The following is a 25294-nucleotide window of genomic DNA, read 5'->3' on the forward strand; positions in this document are numbered from 1 at the left end:
TCGGTGTGACTGGGATCAAGTGACACTAGGCTGCTCAAAAGTGGTGTAGCAGCAACAAAAAACCAAAGAGGAAAATTACTGCAAAAGTATAGGGAGATGGAGAAACACTTAGGGCAACCGATGGGACCCTAAGGCCAATGACCAAACAAGTTTAAATATGAAACTATGGATGGTGACAACATATCTTTATAGATCTGAAACCGAAGGGTATAGATCTAGAAATTATGGTTGAAAGTGTTGCAGAAACTTAGACTACTCGCTCAGCTAAACTCCTCCTATAAAGGTGGAAGTGAACTAGAAGCCCTAAGGGGCTAAATTCCACTTCTACGAGTAAATTAGAGTATACCAAGGCCTAAGCGGGATGAGACAGAGGTCAAACAACCCAAGAGACAACTCTCGGCAAATCCCAGAAATAGTCTGATAAAAACCCAGAAACCCTAAAATCACCGGTACTGACTTGCTTTTAGGAGAGATTGAACTTTTTGGGCTGAAAGGTACGCTCTGAAGTCGAGATTGCATTTTTTGGGCTATAAAGTGCGATTTCTTCTACGTGATCCCAGGTCGACAAATCTCGGGAAAAATTGTTGCCTCTGTCGTGGTTGGTTCCTATAACCTGCAAAAAAGACCAGAAAGCTTGTGGAAGTCAGAAATTTAACAGATATAGAGTTAAAAATCTAGGAAAAGTTAAGAGACTTGAAAAAAGAAGAAACCCAAACCTGAAAACTGAAGGTCACAGAGGTTTCTAGATCTGAAGTTTAAAACTACTGGAGTAACCAATTTTGTTGTAGTCTTTTATTCTCAAAGATGTACAGAAAGGACCCACTTAATATTGTGGATGACAAACAATATCAACAATATAAATGGCTGCTAAACATTGTAGATCTGCAGCAACTGGTAGAAACAAAACCTGCCAAAATTCTAATCTATGCCACAATCATAGTTGAACAACAAAAAGAAATAGTAATAAATCTAATAATCCAATGGAAACCATATATACAAAGAATATTTTATTATAACACCTATGAAGGGAACAAATAAATGTTAACAGTCCCCCTCTATGGGATGGGTTCTTGGCTATCCTCAAACGTTTTCAGCTTGTGTAGAGTCTCTCTCCTCTATAATGTGTAAACCCAACAAAAATATGGTGTGCGACAATGAAAATAATCAGAGTTTCAATAGTGAGTGCAACAATGAAAATAATCAAAAGTGAATAATGAATGGAAAACCCTTCTATTTATAAAAAAATATTGAGTTATCCTCAAATAATGAGCAATAATAAAATATTATTAACCCCATTCTTCGAATAATCACTTGGAATATTTTATTATATTTGGTTAGGAGAGAAAAAGTATTTAAACTTTTATTTAGAAATAATAGATAAATAAATGATTTATTTATAACCTCAAGGAATTGGTTAAGGAATAATAAACAAATAATGATTTATTTAATTATTCCTATGGGATTTAGTCAAATTTGACAAGGAATAATAATTAATTAGCGATTAATTAATTATTCCTAGAGAAAGATAAGATAATTAATAATTTATCTATTTATTTTTCATGATTGGGTCAAATATGACAAGGAATAATAATTTAACAACTGTTTAATTAATTATTCCTAGAAGAAAATCAAATAAATAGTGATTTATTTAATTATTCTTCATCGGTTTAACTATAAATTACTTAACAAAGGTGGTTTATTAAGTAATTTCTCACAGTGAAAGCAATTTTACTATGGTAAAACTGGTTTTACATGGTGTACTTCGATCCATCTAATAAATTAAGCTAGATGATCAATTTTTTGGTGATAACAAAGAGCTCTAAATAACAATTGACTCTATTCGTCATAGTTCATGAAGAAGAGCTCTAAACAATAATTGACTCACAAACAGGGAAATATAACATTTTCTTCCCAACCACCCAAGCTAGACCCAATTGACATCACTACAAAACTTTTCACTAGACGTGTGTAATTTCTAGACATTTTATAATACAGAGCAAGTAAAGGTAATCTCCTAGTTGATCCATGAATTTTTTTTCAAAATACATGACGGAATCACACAACACCAATGTGTTCAAGACCCTCTCCATGTCACCAAGGTGTTAGAGACCCACCATTCCAGGATATAAAAATGCATCCATTGAAACACATATCAATCATCCAATTGATGGAACTACTGAAAGTTGAACCTTGGCGATCAGTTTCAAAGTGCTGCATAATCTCTAAAATACATAAAAAAGAGGTTCACATGGACCAAAAAACATGCAATAAATATTCAAGCCAGTTGGCTTACCTCCAGACAAAAATACGACTAAGCCTTGTGAAAATGTACTCCTCTAACCAACCCATCATGCTCATCAAATCTATCAATGTTCCCTTCTGATAATGTCGTAACTGAATAACCCCATTATGAAAAATGGCCAGGATCCATGGCCTTTTCATGTAAAATCTCAACCCCTTTACCTAGTTACTCTGGGACTCGAATTTGGTCGACATTGAAAATGATCTTCCAGCCAATATACCATAAAAGGCGTTTAATTAGCATATAGAACTGATACAAACCCTAGACCAAACCCCACGTGCAAAGTCATGAACAATCCAAACCATATGCCCCAATTTTATGTGGTATTGTGGTGATGCATTATTATTTCTCCTTCAAGATTCTTAATTATAACAAACGTTGTGAGGCATTCCCCTCCTTTATGGGGAGAAATTGCTTAATGTGAATTGTATAGATGACCTTTCTCTCACTGCAAAGCTCATTCAATTGTTTAGTGGAGGGGAATGACACAATGCTTTGATATCGTCACTACAATAATAGACACCATGGTTAATCAAGAAAAGATAGAGGCCTTTATTATTTGGGCAGGAAGAATTTCTAGATTAGCTTGTCAATTAGGGGATTCTTGTTTCTTAAGATAACTTAAGGTTGAGTTCCCTCACTTTCCTTGATAGTGCCTCTTCATAGAAACTTGAGGTAAGAGAATTCAAAGAAACTCTTCAAGTTGGGATCATTTACGTGTTATTTTCACATATTAAGGAAGGAACTCAAACTATTTTCTGCTATTTTTTAGTATACCTTCATGTTTGTCTCTAAAATAAAAGCTAATCTTACTAAGACCAATCATTTTGTTCAAAATAAACTTGTTTCCTCCTCTCCACCCCACACCACTTCTAAGGGATAACCCAATAAAATGGATTGAACTTGGTGTTCTGCAATGTAATACTTACAAATAGGATAGGAAAAAAGAAAAGGTGGTTCTCCTTTGACAAGAAGTATGAATATTTTGATGACAAAAAGGCACACGCCATCCTTGTTGAGCAACATTTTTATCAAAATTATAACATAGCTATCACAAAATCATTCCCCACTCTTCCTATCGACATTCTTTTGCACCTCTTGGTGCAATTGTTAGTATTATACTATTTGGTAAATAAACATTTACGATGAAATGGATTTTAGTTAGGCTCAATACTTTTATTTCGAGACTCTATTCTTTATACAGTTGTATTTCCAATAAACACTAGTATTGTGATCATAAAATTAAAAAGAAATTATAAATTACAAAAAAAAAGTAAAAAGTAAAAAGAAGTAATAGTGTCTAATAAAATATTGGTTTTGAGTATATTTTAAAATTGTGTTTAATCGATTAACAATTTGTCTTACTAATATTTGAAGAAACATGTTAATGGCCTAAGATTGAGAAGCATCTAACATGATTAAAAGTTTACCCCTTACATACCAAGGGGTAATGCAGGTGGCTTAGTTTTCCTTGAATAATAGTGATGAATTAGCCTACATTGTTGTCCAATTTAGTGATGAGTGATGAGCATCGGTATTGCAACAAGAATGTTGCAACTCCCAAGGCTACCGACTTTAATTATCAACCTGAGGTTCGTACAAACTTAAGAGGTGTCAACACTATATGTGTGGCATACAATGTGTCATTCCTTTGCTGTCATGATGTAATGGAGTGCATGTATTGAAGTCAAATCCTAAACGAATTTCAGAAAATGAAATGTTTGAAATGGAACCTTAACCTCTTGCAAGAAAGAAAGTATAAGGAAAGAGACGGAAATTCAATGCTAAATCACACCATGTCCTAATTAACTGCTAAGAAACTATGCTTTGCAATAACGCTAAATTATCATGAACCAAATGCTACTATCTAAGAATGGAAGTAAGAAGCATCAAACATCACTAATGTGAAAGTAAAGGGACTTAAATAAATCTATTTTTGTCTTTTTGTTTTTTTTAATGCAAAATCAAGTATGCAAACTAATGTCTTTTGGTGATGTGAAAGGTGAATTAAGGATGTTGGAGGTTGGATAGAAGGGTTAGGAGATGGTTGGATGGTGTGGGAGACGCTTGGGAGGCTTTTGGTGACTTCCTAGAGGTTTTTCACCAATTGGGCCTCAAAATAAGTCATTTCAGGAAAACCTACAGGATGTACTAGAAACCTACAGGATGATCCTGTAGGAATTACAGGAAACCTACAGGATACAACCAAGAGCAAAATGTGAGGTGTTGGAGGTGATGGGAGGCCTAGGAAAGGTGTGTTATGGGTGGAATGGAGTGGGAAAATTCATAGGATCACTCAAAACTCAAAACCAAAGTCGGGAGATGGATGGATTCACTCAAAATGCTTGGAGAAGTTTCCTTATGAAATGATGAAATTGGGAGGGCTTAATGACCAAGCAAATCAAATACAAATTGGATGGGACAAATACTTTTATTAACTAGGATGTCTTAGGTCCCTATTCCAAGTGGAATCACTCAAAAAGACCTATGTTAACCCATGCAAAAAAATAAAAATAAAACATTACTAGTCGAAAATCTAGAAATTTGAGAACTAGTGAGCTAGTAAATATAAGAAATGGCTAATAAAATCAAGTGAAAATGCAATGGGGTAATTTTTGTTATGAACTAGAATGTTTTTTGATATGATGTAAGTGGAATTAATTCGATTGAAGCTCGTTAGCATGCTCTAAAAAAATAGCAGAAATTTACTATTCTTCGCTAAAAAGGAGGTCTAACAATCTAGATTTGGGAATAAGAAGACTAATCCAAGCAATTCAATGATTATTATGAACTTCCAAAGCCTTTCCAAGGATGAAATAATTCTTGTGATCCTGCAAAATAACTTACATCAACCATTTAACTCAATCCTATAACAAGAAATCATTAACACTAAATTTAGAAATAGAAAGAAATAAAAACTACAGATGCATGTGAATAAGCAATGAAAAGAAGGAAACAAAATGATACAAAAAAGCTCTGAGGTTCCTGGGATGGCCAAGTCCAAGGAAACTCAGAGACCTATGGAGGAGAACAAGGTTTAGAGGTTGAACATGACACCAATCTTCATTATTTTCATCAATAGAATTACATCCCTGCAATAAAATATAATGGAGCTGCAAAAATACAAGCTCTCTCCACAATAACACTACTGAAAAACTATCCCTAGAGGAAAATTCGACTTGGTACTTATACAAAATGATTAGGAATCATTCCCCATGAATGGAGGAAGCTTTCCCCACCAAAATCCCTTGATTAGTGGATCTAGTCCCCAATACTAGGAATTTGCATTAAATGGCAGGGAACAAATTCCACTTGGTACTTATACAAAATGATTAAGAATCATTCCCCATGGATGGAGGAAGCTTTCCCCACCAAAATCCCTTGATTAGTGGATCTGCTCCCTTGATTGGTGGATCTGCTCCCTTGATTAGTGGAACACATTCCTAGATTTTCTCAATCATTGGAGTTCCACAATTTCTGCCATAATTCCATAATATCTTGTTGACTTATTATTGATCCTCTAGTAGTAGGGAACAAGTCCCTAAATTATCTCCTCCTCCAACTCTTCATAATCTGCCCAATATTCTCATAATATTCCACAAAAATAAATAATATTAGTCACAGAGATTCAATTATTCATAAACCTTCCTAATGAATATATTAAAGTTAAAAATAAATTATCTAATACAAAAAAAGATGTTTAATGTGCTGAAGGATAGTCATAGGCCTTAATTTATGTTTTAAATTAGAGGCATGGGCCTTAATTTATGTCTAATTTAGAGGCCCATCAATGAGTAGGCGATAACAGTCATTCATTGTTGTCCTCCTTGTTGATTTCACAACTAAATTAATACAAATAAAATAATAAAAAAACATAGATCAATATTTATTTGACAAAGATTTTATGTTGGAGTTATATGAAATATTCACTTATGTTGTAAAATAGAAGTCAAAATTAATAGTATTTATTAAAATATGTAATTGTAAAGTGATCCAATAAATATTGGTAATTTGATATTATTTGAGTTAATTTTGAAAGATGGTTAGGATATTTTTCCCTCTTGAGTTTATGTGTAATTTAATTGGAAATAAGTTAATTTGTATTTTCTTTTTCACACAAATGTTGTATGGTAATTTAGTTTTTGTTAGAGAAATTATAAAATATATAGTGGATATGAGTAAGTGTTTAAAATGTAATGGATAATCAAACTTAATATGATAAGGACATAAGTATGAAATCTACAAAAGGGGATTTAATTGTCTATCCTAAAAACATGTTATATTAAGTATTCACACCTCTAACAAAATTTGAAGTACAATCCCATGTATATTAATTATTACTATTGCACAACTAATAAAAAATAAATAAATATCTGTCATATATATGTGTATAATATTATTATACATATGTTGTATATATTAATGTATATAGTTTTTTTTTTAAATATCTTTACAAGGTTATTAGTTTCAATTAATAAATTTTCTTTTTTTCATTAGTTACAAGTTTTTATCTTTTTTTAGCTTTTATTTTTAGTGTGATTACTTTCTACATTGGTTTATAAGGCAAAGTTTAATTTGGTATATTATTTGTTAGTTGTTTTAAAATAAGTTAAATTATTTATGCAGAACATCTCATGGTTAAAAGTTATTATCAATCAAGTATACTTATAATTGTTAGCAAAAAAATTATCTAATTTAAAATGTTTTTTTTTTAATTCCAATTAATCATTAATTAACTTGTTTCATTTATTGATTACATAATAAAATATAATATGTAAAATATTTATGCCCCCGAGGGTTAGCTCAAATGGTCGAGTTCCCGCTGATAGTACTCTCCGGTTTGAGAGGTCATCAAATCTCCTCGACGCCCTTAGGCCTGATGCAGCTCTACATGGATCCGTGAACCACATCGAAAAAAAAAATATATATATATATATATATATATATGTAAAATATTTATATAATATGCAACACATTGTTATTTTTACTTCTTGAAAAATGTGGAACCAACAATTATATGTTTCATCAACTTTAGATACAAAATGCGATGCATATATTGATGCATCCTATGGAGTTGTATATTCTGTCGTTAAGACTTGAAAAAATTTCATGGACAATTACATTTGAGGACAATGCTAATCACGATGTTGTGGCCCTACATTGTAATTGTAGCACTCCTTTGACTCCACATGTTTTTGTGTAATGGATTAAGGATAAATGTTGAAGCCTATTTAAGAGCTAGCTAGGATGTCTCACATCTCATATCTAGTCGACTTCTCCTACCTATATATACCTTTGAGGGATATGAATAACATCTACAAATGAGTTTAAAACCCTCCATAACCTCTGCAAGAGACAAATCGTTCCAACCTAACCTCGACCTTGTGTTATGGGTCCACAGGTTATCTAGACTAGTTGGCATAAGTCCTAAAGAATTTAAGAGTGGGTGGCTCGACCTTACAGGGCTATTGGCTAGTGGATAATCTAAGGATAGTCAAGCGTGAAGCTCCAATGAGTAGGAAGTGAACTAACCCCGACTCCAAGTTGGGACCGACACTAACCGACATAGTTAGTGTCCAGTCAGTGATATGCTACATCGTAAGACTGGCCCGATTTGCTGGGGAGCTCAACTCCCAATCTATTAAGGAGAGCAAGAAAGATTTGCAATTATGTGTAGGTCAGTCCTTTGAGGTCTCTTTTTAAATTTCTCAAGAAAAAAAGGAGGTTTGAGGAGATTCCCCCACATGAAAATTGTGGAACCGAGACCACCTAGAGGTACTTGAGTTTCTTTTTTGGTGTGCACTTAAAAATAAAGAGAGGAAAAGTATTTTAACCCACACATCGCTGCATAAATATTAGGGAAATTAGGGTGATATAATCAACACTTTTGATTTGGGGTTATACCTTGAGCTAAATTAATGGTGCATAATATTAGGGAAATTAGGGTGATATAATCAACACTTTAGCTTTGGGGTTATACATTGAGCTAGATTAATGCAGTCAATATCTTGAGTTATTATGGTAGATGTGGAAATGAGAGATAGAGGACAAAAATAGATATAAGGTGCTCAAAGGTGAATTTAATTTTATGTGGGGTCTTGATAGGAACTGGATTGATTCATAATTTACTTATAAGTCGATATATTTGGATTCCTTATTGTGCTTAATACACTTGTCCAATTCATTTAAAATAATTGTTGGGTGATTATCTATGTAATGTGTTTATTGAATGATTATAGTGATTGTTAATGAAAGGGATTAGATAGTGCACTTACCCTAACTACCTTCATGCATGTGTGATTGTGGACACAAAGAAATTGTGAATAAAAAGCAATGATTTCTCATTGTGATTAGTGTTAGAAAATCTAGTGTGATTCGTGGCCAACAAATTTAGTGATTTCTAAATGATGCCATTAGTTTTGCCTATCCATAATTGTAAACAATAATGGTGTCTTTGATTATGAGTGGAAATATGTTCCACTTACCTTTGAAGTGACAAACTATTTTGTTGATAATATAAAAAATTAGGTGAATACCATACTAGAAAGTTCATACAAAGCTCCATACAACTACTAACAATTCAACAATTCCAATTTAACAATCTTATAAACCTTTCCTTTCTTTTACACTTTTAAGACAATTACTAGGTTGTCACGATCTCATTAACATAATATGCATAAAAGTTAAAAAAAAATTGTATGGTGGGGTTAACTCATTAACCCACTCCCCCTAACTAAATAAGTTAGACCATTAACTAAGGTCTTCACCAGACCCTTACGCATATACCTATATATATAAGCTTTACACTAAGGCCTGGTCCAGGCTCGTACGCTTGTCCATGTATATATATATCCTTCATCTAATACCCACACCCATTGAACACGGACCTACCGCCTTCGCTAATGTTTGGGTATTATATAACTTTAATGTGTTGCTGAATCTTATTGTCACACCCGGCTCGCTTTATATGTTTAAGTGCCAGATGGTGAAGAGGTAATAACCCAGCTCACCCATTCCGTGGCCAAGTGGCTCAGTTTCACGTGATACCATGTGGCTACCGGAGGGTTGACCCACTGTGGGTTTCGCGCCAGGTCCTCCCGCCTAAACCAACGACGGAGATCTCTCAACCCCATCGAATGGCTCAGATTTATTTAGGGTTTGGCATTTGATATATAAGTCACCGGTTTCATCGGAATGAGTTCATTTGCACTCCACAGCTGCAGCCGAGCTCCTCCACCACTCCAACAGACCTCTCTGCAACCCCTCCGGTTCGTACCTTGCTGTTCAGGTAAAGGATTCTCACGTTTCAATCTGGTATTTATATTTACAGTCAACTCCGTAGTTATGTATTTTGTATTCTATGAAACCCTCTGAATACTCTAACTGTACCCGAATGTTCACCATGATGGTTATGCACAGGTCGTTTTGCCGTCCACAGTTTTCCACAGCGTGCAGGAGGGTTTGGTGGCTAACGAAACTTACAGGTATGCCTACCTCGTTTACTGTCCTTTCCTTGATAAAATGGCTTAGTGTGAAATTGTATGCGTCGTCCTCTGGCTGAGACATGGCTTATGACTTCTTCTTACTTGTCTCAGGTCCGACTACCATGTTTCAAACCCTGGTTGCGCTTATACAGGCGGCCTCTCCATGCCGGACCTGTCCCGCGTTAGCCTTAGGGTTTAGATAGGTACTGCTTATGGCTTCCACGCCATCTACTTATATATTCTGTCAATGTCCCTTAATGGCCATCTTGTTTTTATGTTGCCGGTTCATATGTAAAGATTTACATTAAAATGTATTTTACTGTATATTTGTTTTGCTGGATATTCATTTCCCTGTTTGCTCAACGGAATCATAATATCCTATGGGTTTACTACAGTAAGCATTATTACAGTATAATCTCAATGCTTTCACATGCATTCGGTCCATTCAAGACTGTTCCATTTCATATGCATTTAAAAGCGATATTGATGGTAGTCCTGCACTCGGTATATGAGTGCAGGGGCTGCCTCTTCGCGAACAGTCGTTTTCCATTGACCCTTGAATGCCGGGGTTATTGCATGTTTAATATACAGGTCGAATATTAACTGCACAATACTCCTCATTACAGTACTATTCCCGTAATAATGTCTGTCCTTATACAGTATTGGTTTATATGATATTTCATGCTTATACAGCATTATGTTTATGCTATATTGCTCGATGTATACAGCATTTCGATTATGCCATTCTGTTTAATTTATACAGTGTTAAGTTAATAAATTGGTCTACACAGTTCATCTCTCATACCATATCATTGGTTTATATAGCGTTAATGCTTATGTACAAGCGCTAGTTCTGCGCTGGTTTTTGACTGTGTTTATCTAAGATCTGGTTTCACCAAGCATTCTACGACCACTTAGCTCGGTTCCATTTCATTGTTAAGGGTTCTGTTTACTTTTATTCTCTTTATTCCTATCACTGATATACTGATGCGGTCTCTCATACCGCCAAATTGCCCTAGGGTTTGACTCTGTTCTGAGCATATATGTAACTAAACAACCCCAGGTTATTATTGCAAATTTAAAAGGTGACCACAGTCACACATATTCACTTACAGATATCCTTGGGACTGTATGCATTAACATGTTTACAATACCACAGTTAACTAATGGAAAGTAATACAGGTTCTGTGTTCTGTCTGTACACTTCAATACCTATTCTTTATTCAATAACTATATTAGAGAATGCATACCTGGATAGTCCCGCTACCGATGTCCTTACTTTCAGAGGTCACCTGCAACATTTTTGCTCTTATCCTCCCAACCTTGAGATCCACTTACGCTGGATTCTCCCCCCGAGCCGTCTTGCAGGCCTGCAGCGCTCAACAAGACTCATGCACTACTGTGCTAGGTTATCTGGTCATTACCAGACTTAACCTCTTTTTCTCACTCTGCTCTCTCATGGAATTCTTCTCTCTATCTGTTCATCAACCTGTCATCTCCTGTCCTCTCTCCATGTTAGGGTGCTCGCTGATCCATTTAACCAATGCCAAGAATCAGTTGTAACTGATATGTAATTTAAAATTACTTTTACGCAGGTTTGATTAACTGATTGGTAATTTAAAATTACTTTACGTGGGGTTAATCACAATAGGTATATTACATACTCCCCCCCTTAACAGGAACACCGTCCTCGGTATTCATCTTTCGTCGGAACTTGATATTTTACTTGTGGTATTACTATCTAATCCACACAAAATGTGATCCTTTCTCTTTGAAATCAACGATTTCATTCCAAGAAAAGACGACAAACAAAATAGTAATGATATAGTCATAAGAAATATCATTAGTTATAAGCATCAATAGTCATAATCATTTGTAATTACAAAAATATGCAACTTCTAATCGCCACCACCTGGCCCTTATTCATTCATAATAAACAATTCTCTGTGTCAACTTACCATAACTTACCATCTTATGCTTGGAAATCATGAATACTTTCATGTAAGCCTGTTAATAGAGGTTGGACAATTCTTCAACCTTCCATGGTAAGTAGTTCCTGCAATATATGACTAACAAATTCAACCACATTAGTCACTATATTTTGAGCCAAATGAGACACTTTTGACTAGCAATCAATTGTGCAATGTTAGATACTTTCTAAATCACAGTACTTTTACAAGTACTTCAAGAGCACTAATGCTAATCATCAAATGATAAATCACTGCTCACGTGCACACTGAACGAATTCTTACTAAAGACATTCGTAAAGTACTTCAAGAAGTACCAAAAGAGCACCTAGCTCCCTAATCATCAAGACAGTCACTCATTTCATCAAGCAAGAATTGTCTTAGCTCCCACTAAGATGTTCACAACATTATTAACACAATAAAGGAATTAAAATTTCCATTTATTCTTTATCGAGCACTAAGCTCATTTCTTATTAAATGTGCATAACATATTTTACACAACTATATGTAAAATTCATTTTCAACATAACATATAGCTGATTAGTTAATTCCTTTAGCCATGAGTCCACAATGGACTAAAGAATTCCCAACCCATGGGAACTGGTTCTCACAACCAAATCGAGTCATTTTCACATCCAGACAGTTTCTTTGATAGAGACCTTACCAGGTCTCACATGGAATTCCACTGGCCAACCAGCTCAAGAATTCCAGGGAGAGGAAATCTGGGCAGACAAGTACCATCAACCCCTCCGGGCAGGTAGCTGCCATCAACCCAACTCCGGGCAGACAGGTACCATCAACCCCTCTGGGCAGGTAACTGTCATCAACCCAAGGCATTCCAGCCTTTCACAGTCCGGGCAGACAAGTACCATCAACCCAACTCCGGGCAGGTAACTGTCATCAACCCAAGGCATCCACAACTGTCTGTCATGTTAAATTTCTCTTTTATTACTCTTTCTCATAGTAATTTACACAATGAACCATATGAACATTATCATTAGCATAACAAACATGCATGTATACCATGCATTTACACTTAACCCCCGACATGGGTCCACAACATCAAGTTTGATGGGAAACATATCCATCATACACGTTGTATGCATGCAAATTTTCCAAATAACATAATTCATGCATATCATATAACATCATTCTTTCTCATTCATAATTGCATTTCACATTGCAGCAATTTATGTGATGAGTTTTCTTGTTGCCATTAAGCTACCACTACTTAATCCCATCAGCAACGTTAGTTATAAATATGCATCAGTTAACACGTATTCCATTTCCCAGAATGTTCATGCATACAATATTGTCATGTATAAAAACATATGCAAATACTCATTAATGTATAAATGTCAACAACAGTTGAGTTAATACTCTCAACAATCCCAATTTTGCCATAGTCTGTTGTTCCAATTCAAATCATCATTAACGGAGTATTATCTTACGTTTACTATGGCTAGCTTTAGTCATGCATCGTTAGTGTAATTAAACATAATTTCTCTAACATACAAGAACATAACTCTTATGTCACAATGACTAATCTTTGTGCATACTATTGCTTGTCATATAAGCCCTTCTTTAATGTATGCAACACTTATTCCCTTCACTAGAAGACCACCATCATTTCATACGACAACCACATACCTCTTTCTTAAGGAAGTCATTTTAATCCTCATTTCTCTATCTTCTGATGTGAGGATTTCTCAAGATTCCCTTTCAAGAAATTATTAAAGATGTCTATCTTTCGGCATAAAAACCAAGATACAAAAACGAGGTTTACTTATCCTTTATGCATCAAATCAAGCAATCAACAGAGCTCTTCCAACAAGACAATCTCTCCAAGAGATTATTATTTTCAAGGAAGCTATCATGACCACTTTCTCTAAGTACGCACAGTCTCATAATTCCAAAGTCAAAATAGCTACCAATATGCAACATGTGTTCTCCTAACACAATTACTTTACTTAACGCACATAGTTCTTTTCATGAAACAAGTAAGGATTTTGGTTCTTGTATGAACACTATTCTAATGTGTCTTTGAAGGAAAGAACCTCTATTTCCATTTTCAGGAATTCTCATAAAATCCTTTATCTTCATACATGAAGTATGCATACTCTTAGGATGAGACTATATTTATGTATATATGTAATATACTCTTTCCTCAAGAAATTAGGGATAAATATCTATGTGCCTAGAAGCACATCCTTAGTTATCTTTTATCATGCATGTAATGCATAATCATTTCACTAGAACTTAGAGACTAACTAGAATCATTAGCATATATATATATATATATTTTCCAAGAAGCTTTTATCAAATAAAGATACATATTTTAATTCAAGCAAACTTGGCCACCTTCCATGCTAGGACATTTATATACCTCATCTTCTTTCTCAAGAAGATACTTGGCTATATTTAACAAGGATTTTATAGACCAGAGACAAGCATTTCACACACAAGACTCTCGTGGAGTCTTTCTAATAGGAACTACCTATTTTCTTTACCAAGAAAACATACAAGATAATCAATCTTTAACTGCATGCCTTAGCACATTTTCTTTACCAAGAAAATCTATAAAAGAACCATTCTTTTATTGCATGCATTCAAATACTTCCTCTACTAAGAAATCATATAAAACATTCATACGTGTTCTTCAAGTAAGTGAACAAGACATTTATCTTATCCTTGGATCAACATGCATAACTAACAAGTTAAACCACCCCTACCGGAAGCAATTGCTCTACTTATGCAATTAGAAGCATAATCTCCTAAGTGTCACACATGCACTAGAGCTACCATTTAGTGCTATATGCAACAACTATCATAACACTACTATGTGACCATTTCAGAATAAAGAGTTCAAGGAGACATTATGAAAATCATTAACATCAACACTCTATAGTTAGCACATCGAGCGCTTACCTAGTCATCCCAAGACTTAGAGTCTTCTGCAAGATTCTAACACTCAAAGCTTGCTTTATCTGGTCATCACCAGACTTAGCGATTTCTTTTTCCCATCTCCGTCTGTCCCTACAGCACGGTCTTCTTCCTTCTCCTTGCTTCCTTTTCTTTTGGAAGCATCTATGGTTGGGGAAAGTAATTAGAGTTTACTGACAACTGTATTAACACAGGTAGTCTATTTATGAATAATTATCACCTGTAATTATACCATGAATGGGTCCTAGAAATGTTACCCACTGGACATGTCTCTACCCTTAACTTCACACTGGAATGCAACATGCATAAGAAATCCATCATTCCCATAGTAGAGATAAATTCAACCATTATTTAATCGAGGCTCCAATGGTTTTTATCTCCCAACAAGTAATAATTAACATCAGCACATACCATGCTAATGGATTTCAGTTAATTAGAAGGTAATCGTCATTAGATCTATTAAGACATAAGAATATACTATTCATCATGCATGCTCATGGTGAATAAAATTAAGAACTCTTCTCATAAACAACTGGAACTATAGCACACACATTCCATGCATGTGACATCAATCAACCTTCACTTGTTTACGAATTGTAACCATCTTAGTCCAATTCAATTAATGCATATAAGTTTGATGGGTTAGTCATACAACACTAACCAATCCCAACTACCAATCGTCTTCATGCACCCATGACAAGACTGAATCAAAAGTTAGTTATGACAATCAAGTCTCGCTGCTTGACTCATTGCATGTTTTCAATATCTAAGGGGGTTCTTCTAATGTCTTTTTTTTTAAACAATTTGTCATCCTATTCAAGGATGTTCCCCATAATTTATATTCATGCATGACTCATTAAGTTTTGTTCATGGTAACTTCAATTTTGTTTAATGAATGTATCATTGTTATTGCCATATTTGCAAGGTAAAAGTTGGTAGTTGATTGTCACTTTTCTCCCTGAGTGTTCAATATTGTTCATGAATGTAATGAGTACTCAATATTGTTCTTAGGTGCAACAAAAGTTTCATTGTCTTTTATCCTCATCAGGAATCCAACGTTATGAACGTAGTTATGCAACATCTTATTAACTACTTCTCAAGAAGTTATAAACATGAATCACACCTGTCATGCCAAAAGTAGTGTACGGCATAAATGAATATGCGAATGATTAAACTCATACCCGAGTTAATGCCTACTAATGGCGTACTTCAATATCCTTTCCGCTTACCATTTCCCAAAGGCGCCAGTATTGCAACCTTTCATAAGATTATTAACGTTATAATGACCTTCTCATCCTTTAATATTCATTCACATCCCAGACTGCATTTCCTCCATTTTACTTGTTGACTGCTAGCAGATTTTTTTTACAGCTGGGTTTTGCTGCTCCAGAGGCCACAGTTTTGAAACCTCTGCTCTGATACCACATTGTCACGATCTCATTAACATAATATGCATAAAAGTAAAAAAAAAATTGTATGGTGGGGTTAACTCATTAACCCACTCCCCCTAACTAAATAAGTTAGACCATTAACTAAGGTCTTCACCAGACCCTTACGCATATACCTATATATATAAGCTTTACACTAAGGCCTGGTCCAGGCTCGTACGCTTGTCCATGTATATATATATCCTTCATATAATACCGACACCCATTGAACAGGGACTTACCACCTTCGCTAATGCATTTGGGTATCATATAACATTGATGTATGTTTGAACCTTATTGTCATACCCGGCTTGCGTTATTTGTTTAAGTGCCAGATGGTGAGGAGGTAAGAACCCAGCTCACCCTTCCGTGGCCAAGTGGCTCAGCTTCACGTGATAACATATGGCTACCGGAGGGTTGACCCACTGTGGGTTTCGCGCCAGGTCCTCCCGCCTAAACGGACGACGGAGATCTCTCAACCCCATCGGATGGCTCAGATCTATTTAGGGTTTGGCATTCGATACTTAAGTCACCGGGTTCATCGGAATGAGTTCATTTGCACTCCACAGCTGCAGCCGAGCTCCTCCACAACTCAACAGATCTCTCTGCAGCCCCTCCGGTTCCTACCTTGCTGTTCAGGTAAAGGATTCTCACGTTATCAAATCTGGGTATTTATGTTTACAGTCAGATTCCTCAGCAATGTATTTCGTGTTCCTTGAAACCCTCTGAATACTCTAACTGTATCAGAATGTTCACCATGTGTGGTTATGCACAGGTTGGTTTGCCGTCCACAGTTTTCCTACCGCCTGCAGGAGAATTTGCCGGCTAACGAAATTCACAGGTATGCCTATCTCGTTTAATGTCTTTTCCTTGATAAAATGGCTTAGTGTGAAATTGTATGCGTCGTCCTCTGGCTGAGACATGGCTTATGACTCTCTTCTTACCTGTCTCAGGTCTGGCTACCATTTTTCTAAACCCTGGTTACGCTATGCAGACGGCCTCTTCATGCCGGACCTGTACTGCGATAGCCCTTTAGGGTTTAGTTAGGTACTGCTCATGGCTTACACGCCATCTACATATATATTCTGTCAATGTCCCTTAATGGCCATCTTGTTTTTATGTTGCCGGTTCATATGTAAAGATTTACATTAAAATGTATTTTACTGTATATTTGTTTTACTGGATATTCATTTCCCTGTTTGCTCAACGGAATCATAATATCCTATGGGTTTACTACAGTAAGCATTATTACAATATAATCTCAATGTTTTCACATGCATTCGGTCCATTCAAGACTGTTCCATTTCATATGCATTTAAAAGCGATATTGATGGTAGTCCTGCACTCGGTATATGAGTGCAAGGGCTGCCTCTTCGCGAACAGTTGTTTTACATTGACCCTTGAATGCCGGGGTTATTGCATGTTTAATATACAGGTCGAATATTAACTGCACAATACTCCTCATTACAGTACTATTCCCGTAATAATGTCTGTCCTTATACAGTATTGGTTTATATGATATTTCATGCTTATACAGCATTACGTTTATGCTATATTGCTCGATGTATACAGCATTATTGATTATGCCACGCTGTTTAGTTTACACAGTATTACGTTTGTAAATTGGTCTACACAGTTTATTACTCATACCATATCATTGGTTTATATAGTATTAATGCTTATGTACAAGCGCTAGTTCTGCGCTGGTTTGACTGTGTTTATCTAAGTTCGGGTTTCTACCAGGCATTCTCAGACCACTTAGCTCGGTTCCATTTCATTGTTAAGGGTTCTGTTTACTTTTATTCTCTTTATTCCTATCACTGACATACTGATGCGGTCTCTCATACCGCCAAATTGCCCTAGGGTTTGACTCTGTTCTGAGCATATATGTAACTAAACAACCCCAGGTTATTATTGCAAATTTAAAAGGTGACCACAGTCACACATATTCACTTACAGATATCCTTGGGACTGTATGCATTAACCTGTTTACAATACCACAGTTAACTAATGGAAAGAAATACAGGTTCTGTATTCTGTCTGTACACTTCAGTACCTGTTCTTTATTCAATGACTATATTAGAGAATGCATACCTGGATAGTCCCGCTACCGATGTCCTTACTTCCAGAGGTCACCTGCAACGTTTTTGCTCTTATCCTCCCAACCTTGAGATCCAGTTACGTTGGATTCTCCCCCCGAGCCGTCTTGCAGGCCTGCAGCCCTCAACAAGACTCATGCACTACTGTGCTAGGTTATCTGGTCACTACCAGACTTAACCTCTTTTCTCACTCTGCTCTCCCATGGAATTCTTCTCCGTCTGTTCATCAACCTGTCATCTCCTGTCTTCTCTCCCTGTTAGGGTGCTCGCTGATCCATTTAACCAATGCCAAGAATCAGTTGTAACTGATATGTAATTTAAAATTACTTTTACGCAGGTTTGATTAACTGATTGGTAATTTAAAATTACTTTACGTGGGGTTAATCACAATAGGTATATTACATAGGTTATATTGTTTTTATCAATATTCGTGTTGGCTTCGTCAACCAATTTTACAAGCCTGTGACCTCTGTTCAATAGTTTAAACTCCACTTGCATGACATCTGTGGTAAGTATTTTCCACTCACTCCATTTTCGGAATCACGTTAAACGTAACTTTTAAACGATGAATTTTCCACGACGCAGGAAATGGAATCGCTAAAAGTCTGATAAGATGGTCAAAAAGTAGATGTAGAAATATCTATGGGAAAATTAATTAATAATAATAAAGAACCAACGATGTGAATGGAGACTTAGTGGAGAGTCGGCGGACGTGGACGCCAGAGTACGGGAGAGTCGGCGGACGTGGACGCGAACCCTGTGAATAAAGAAGCAACGATGTGAATGGAGACGTACTGGAGAGTCGGTGGACGTGGACGCGGACGCGAACCATGTGAATGGAGAGTTGGGGAACTGTGGAAGATGATGTTGCGCGGGAAATTTGTAAATGTGAAACGGTGAAAAAGTAGATCTAAAAATTTTTAGAAGGGAAAATTAATTAATAATAATAAATACAAATTATGTTGCTAATATTATTTCTCTAATATTATTAATACTCATTTAAAGCATAGTTACCAAGTTTGGCCTACCCGCAAAAAGAATTCGGGAATTCGCTGATTTTGTTTGGTATGACGAATAATTCGTCAGTTTCCAATTCGGTACAGGTCAGTGGTGAACGATTTTCGTCAAAGCTTTTTATCAGTTATAGGAACGCTGACAAATCCCTCTGAATAAAATCACAGAAGAAATAAATCAAGTTTTTCAAATACATTTTATAAAATAACGCAGCTGTTGAAATTTGAGAATTGAAATTTTATAAAAATAATGCAGCGATCTTTGAGCTTTAATGTTAATTTTTTTAAGTTTTAATGTGTATAGCTTTTTTAATTTTTATAAAAAAAAATTTGGGTACCTTTTTAGAGGATTAATCAGAAAATTGGAAAAAAATAAACAATAATTTTTATAAAAACCAAAATAAAAAATAATAGTTCTTATATTATAAAAAACAATTTCCATCAAATTTCTCTATAAAATGTTAAATATTGTTAAAAATTTGATTAGAAAATTGATTATTTTAATTTTAGTTTCATTTTGGTATTTTATTATATATTATTTATAAATTGTTCTACCACAGAATATAGTATAATCTAAAACAAATTACAGTATACTCTAGAATAAATTACTAGTACTAAAATGTAAAAATTTTATTAAATATTTAATTTAATTAAAAATGAATCAATATTGTCATTGACATTAAATAATATAAATAGTTCCGATACATATTTAGGAGGCATCATGTGACTCAATTGTTTTAAATGAGAGGTGAGTTAGTAATTTCTTTGTAATTGCAACTAAAAGAAATATAACTTCTATCTTAACAAAAATATGAAATAATGAATCGGTTGCAAATTGGTACCTCTTTTATAAAAAACAAAAAACCTAATTTCTATATTTGAAAAAATTATAAATGGAGAAATTTAAACATAGTGATTTTTATATAATGACAAATTGCAAAGAAAGATAACTTCTCTCTTAAAAATAATTATAAAATAATAAATTCTTTGCAAATTGGTAACTCTTATAAAAAAATAAAAATCATAACTTCTATATTGAAAAAAATATGAAGTAACAAATTTAAGTGTTAAATGGATAACTCCTATTAAAAAAAAATAGAAAAAAGATAAATCAATGTAATCGTATAAAATGGTAAATTTTCAAATCCATTACTTTTATACAAAAAAAATAGAAAAACAGTAACTTCTATATTACAAAAAATTATAAAATGGCAAAATTCATTACTATAAAAGATATAAAATTGTAAGCTTCCAAATCCACAGCTTTTATACAAAAAAAATAGAAAAACAGTAACTTTTATATTAGAAAAAATTATAAAGTGACAAAAAAAAATAGAAAAACAGTAACTTCTATATTAGAAAAAATTATAAAGTGGCAAAATTCAGTTTACAATAGATAAGGCTTTTGGAAAAAAAAAAATTCCAATATTAAAAAAAAATTTAAGTATTTGTAATATGCATAATGTCGAATTTTTTCCATATTAAATTTTATAGGGTCGAATTTTCTACCTCTGCTGTATTTTGGTGCATTCTTCCCACGCCCACTGTTTTTTACAACGATCCTGGGTACTTGCTCTTAATTCACCTACTTGCTCTTAATTCACTCTCACACCCATTTTCTTTTTCGGAAATTGTTGTCTTAAGAAGTTCTGTTTTTCTCTTATTTCTATGAGCAATCCATGAAGATTTCAGGCCAAGTCTATGTCTGTTACCGTTCACATCAATTGGCTTTTCAACTCTATGCATTTACATCGTTTTATTTCTTCAGCGTTTTATCAAAAACAATCAGTAATAACTCTGAGATGCCATGAATAACCAAAGTTGTCTCTTAATAATAGTAATAATAATTATTCGATGGAAAATTGAATTGAATTCAATTCTAAGATTTGTTTGCCTTCAAATTTGTTCATTTTGCTTGCTTGGGCGTTATAAACGCTTATGTTGTATTGGTTCGGAATTGTCTTTGATGTTTTATTGGCTCTTCAAATTGACAGACCATCCAACCTCTCCTGGAAAAGTTTGTTTCAAGTCATGGTCAGACAATCAGGGTTCGCAGTGTATACCTGTCTATTAAGGTTACTTTGGGGAATAAATCTTCTTCGGATCTGTTGGCGAGACAGGCTGCAGAGTCTGCGGCGTGTAGGCGGCTATTTCCGGCCTTGCAAACGTCGAAGTTCCTGTGACCATGGGCCTGGGCAGACGCAGAACAGATATCTGCATAAACCCTCGCCCTTCCCTTCGTGTACGCTCCATTCCTGCTACCCGCTCGTTCTATGCTTGTCAGGTCTCTCAGGTAGCCCTCCTTGCATACCAGATCCACTTTTTCCCATTCATTCTTCTCTCCTTCGCAGCTGAGGTAGCAAGAAACCCTTCGCGCAAACCCTTCCTTCCCGTTTTCGCTGATCTGGTTCAGCGTCGTGGCCAGGGCTGGAAGCTTATGGATCCGATGGATTTCGGCTGCGGATGATACAGCTGCAGGTGCGGCGGCCATTTTCGATCGCACGAAAACTCCTTTAGGACCAAATCCCTTGTATTATACAACTGTTATACAACAGATCTATAAATTTTGGTTTTTCTGTCAATTCCTCCTCTTCTTCTGTGCTATTCTGTTTTTTCTATTCTTTTAACTCTGTTGCTGTTCTGTTTTGTCTACATACAATTCAAGTAAATGCTTGATCCTCGTGAGGGATATTTGTTTTGTTTTTAAACATTTGGTGGGTCATTTTTATCTAGAGTACATGTTCAGATATTAAATGAGATAAATAAGACGTCAATTTTGTAACCCATTATGTGTAATTTTTCAAATATGTTTGGAGTTAAATTCAGCGTAATTGGTGCGTTCTTCATGCAGTAACGCAGCTTCCATGTTTTCAGTGTTTTTTTTGTAAGTTGGTTTTAATATTGGGCACTTTCCAGTTTATTATAAATATATCACTTTCCTATACTACATAATGAAATGCAACAGATATTTAGATTTAGTCTGTGTGTCAATTTATCTTCTTCTTTTTTCCCCTTTCGACGCTAATTCAAGATTCTGGTCAGTGCTTTCTGCTTTTAAAGGAGGAAATCTAAAATTCGCAATATAACGAATTTAGTGTCTATCTTGACACTAATCTTAAAATTATTAATTAGATAATAATAAGTATTTTCTGGATTACTATCTGACCACCACTACCTTTATGTAAACCAGGTTTCGATGGCTAGCAGCATCCTCCGAACAATTGGGCTATGGTTAGCAGATCACACGCTGGATGAATTAATTGAAAATACTTCAGGTCCCGATATTACAGCAGAATCAAGGAGACTGGGGATATTGCACTTTATAGAAAAGAAGGATAAAGCTGATAGTGAAAGGAGGATGTGGGGATTGTTACGCACATATAATGAGATCTTCAAGGAAACAAACGTATTGCTTTATTTTAAGAGGATATCAGGCTTTATTTTTATGGGCCTCGACCTACTATGGGTGGGCCCAGATGATGTTGTCGTCGGTGAAATGACAGTTAATTCTATGTTGGAGGTAGGTGAACAATGACTGCGCTTTTTGTACATTACTTTGTGCATTCTTCTTTAAGAAGATACCCACCATCCATCCTCATGTACAGATCCGAGATGGGGGCCCACAGGAGCCCAGGATGCACTATTGGGGGCAGCTACTACAAAGAGGAGTAAGGGGAGTAGGATGGGTGTTCTGACCCGATATTTTCTGATTTGAAATTGATCAATGGATGATCAAGGATCTACAAAAAGCCTAAAATTCAAAGTTACTAGATTCAAGTGGAAGAAGCTCCATTGTGTAGAGCTCGTAGAAACAACTCCAACGTAACTTGAATAGGTGCATTTGGCCTCCGGATGAATGAGAAGTTGCTTGTTGAAGTTTGTGATGAATCAGTGCACATCACATTTTTATGGCTCGACACATGGAATTCATAGTCAACAGGGCCAAAGCTCAGTTCATTTGTAGGTGCAACATCTTTAGTTTGGTTGCAAGGTGAAATAATGGGCTGAATGGATTAAAAGGTGATTTTCTTATTATACATGATGGCATATAAATTTCATAGTACAAAAACCATATATTAAAATATATGTTATGTATAAAAACAATTTAAGTCACATAACATATATTAAACATGTATAGTGCACATTTGATTTATTAACCAAAAACCTATGTTATGGAATGGTGCAAATAGATATTGATCACAAAACTAAGTTTAAACACGACAATGGATAATGTTAACACTATGTAATAAACATAGTTTAAGGTATAACATGGTGTGGAAGTAACAATCCGAAACCATCGGATTTGTGGTTACAAATATGCTACAGTTTCAGTCTCGACAACACCGTCGCTCCAAGACACGGGATCCATCGCTCCACCATGTGCACATGCCACGGGTCTATGGCTCTATTGACCACCTATTACATATGAGATTTGTTATGCGTTGTGTAAAGTTGTAATTGTGTTGATATGGTTATGATATTTGTATGCGTTGTGGATATGGTTAGAAACCATATAATGTATATGGGGTATATGTAGTTAAAACAAACCTTTCAAATATGTTACTTCTAGAGTGGGTTTATAACAATAGAACCATATTGTTATATGGTTACAAAAGTTGATATGTAATTTAATTCATTTGCTATATTTGGGTCAGCCACTAACACTATATCTACATGTAATATTATTTGAAGGAGGGGGAGGAGGTGAGCTTGGTTCCTTGAAAGGTACTGTAGCCTTCTATGTAGCAGAAGAGTTGTGGAGCAGCTTTGGAGATTTGGAGGCAGAACTTTGCAGGTTTGTTTCGGGACTTGTAAGAGGTATTTTTCAGTGCTATCAGTTACGACGGATTCTTGAGCCCGAGCATATCACAACTAGAGCATTCAAAAATTCCATTGATGTAACTTTCATATGTTGTATAGCTTTTGAAGTTTTAGTAATATGAAATGCCTCCCTGTTGAACACTGGGCCCGAAGATTTAGGCTTTGAGATAGCCGAACTCTGTTATCAATTTCTTGCGTCATTTTCTTTCACACATGCTTTTTGGTCTATTATTTTGCTACAACATTATTATTCAGTTCTCCATGATTTACAGTTTATGTGATTAAGTGGTGTTCTAATAATTCATGCATTAACTTGTATTTGAAACATAAGCAAATCACAATTTCAATTAAAGATATTTTTGGGGATCATTTAGTATTAGAGTGAGTTGTTGATAACTGTGATTTGAGGTGTGCATGATCATCAGGAGAAAATCAAAGCTTGATGAAGGATAACTTGTTGGAGGAGATCCAGAAGTAGGCTCAAGAAGAAGGACAACTCGGGGAGAAGAGTTGACTGAAGAAGGAAGCATTGATCATCTGTTTGGATCTTATGCAGGCTTCGTGGATGATTTCATGACCTTGCGAGCCATGGTCAAAGAAATGTATCGAGAGTTTAAGATAGAAAAATATAAATATGAAGAAGGACAACCATCTCAATCTGGAAAAGAAGATGAAAGCGATCAAAAATACCCTATCACTTCTCTCTTAACTCCACCCAAAACTTCGAAACCGCTATTGAAACTCGATGTTAAGTTCGAGTTACCCATGTACTGGACAAGTGGATGATAAGAAGCTTGACAACTGGGTCAACAAATGGAGGTTTATTGTAGCATGCAATAGATCACTGAAGATCGAGTCAAAATCAGACTAGCATCACTTCTTTAGCAGGCACAACATTGATCTGGTGGCAAAGTAAGTTACAGAAAGGCACTCAACATATCGATAAGATTTTTCCATCATGGTTTGATTTTATTACTGCACTTAGAAAGAAATTATATCCATTGGGATATAAGGAAAAAGCTTTAATAGAATGGCAAGGACTAAAAGTTAGGAAAGGTCATTCAGTGCAGGAATATATAGATGAGTTTTGTAAGAAGGCGTTGATGTTAGATATTCCTTTGTATACTCAAGAAACTCTAATGAAATACATAGGAGGATTACCTGAGTATATTCGCAGTATTATATTTATGTCCAGCCCTACTAACTTGGATGAAGTGGTAGTACAAGAGACTTACATT

At 35.2% G+C, this 25294-nt stretch overlaps 1 long non-coding RNA gene across 1 annotated transcript; it reads left to right on the forward strand.

The window, feature by feature from the left end:
- Positions 1 to 9496: 9496 nt before the first annotated feature.
- LOC149239821 (uncharacterized) lies at positions 9497 to 10031 on the forward strand. The gene is made up of 3 exons (XR_016245965.1): positions 9497 to 9616; positions 9722 to 9786; positions 9898 to 10031. It is a non-coding gene; the product is annotated as an uncharacterized LOC149239821 (long non-coding RNA).
- Positions 10032 to 25294: the final 15263 nt, after the last annotated feature.

The sequence above is a fragment of the Pinus tabuliformis genome, chromosome 8 (genome assembly GCF_031772625.1).
Source record: "Pinus tabuliformis cultivar Carrire ecotype Pingquan chromosome 8, CPIR1, whole genome shotgun sequence".
NCBI lineage: Eukaryota > Viridiplantae > Streptophyta > Pinopsida > Pinales > Pinaceae > Pinus > Pinus tabuliformis.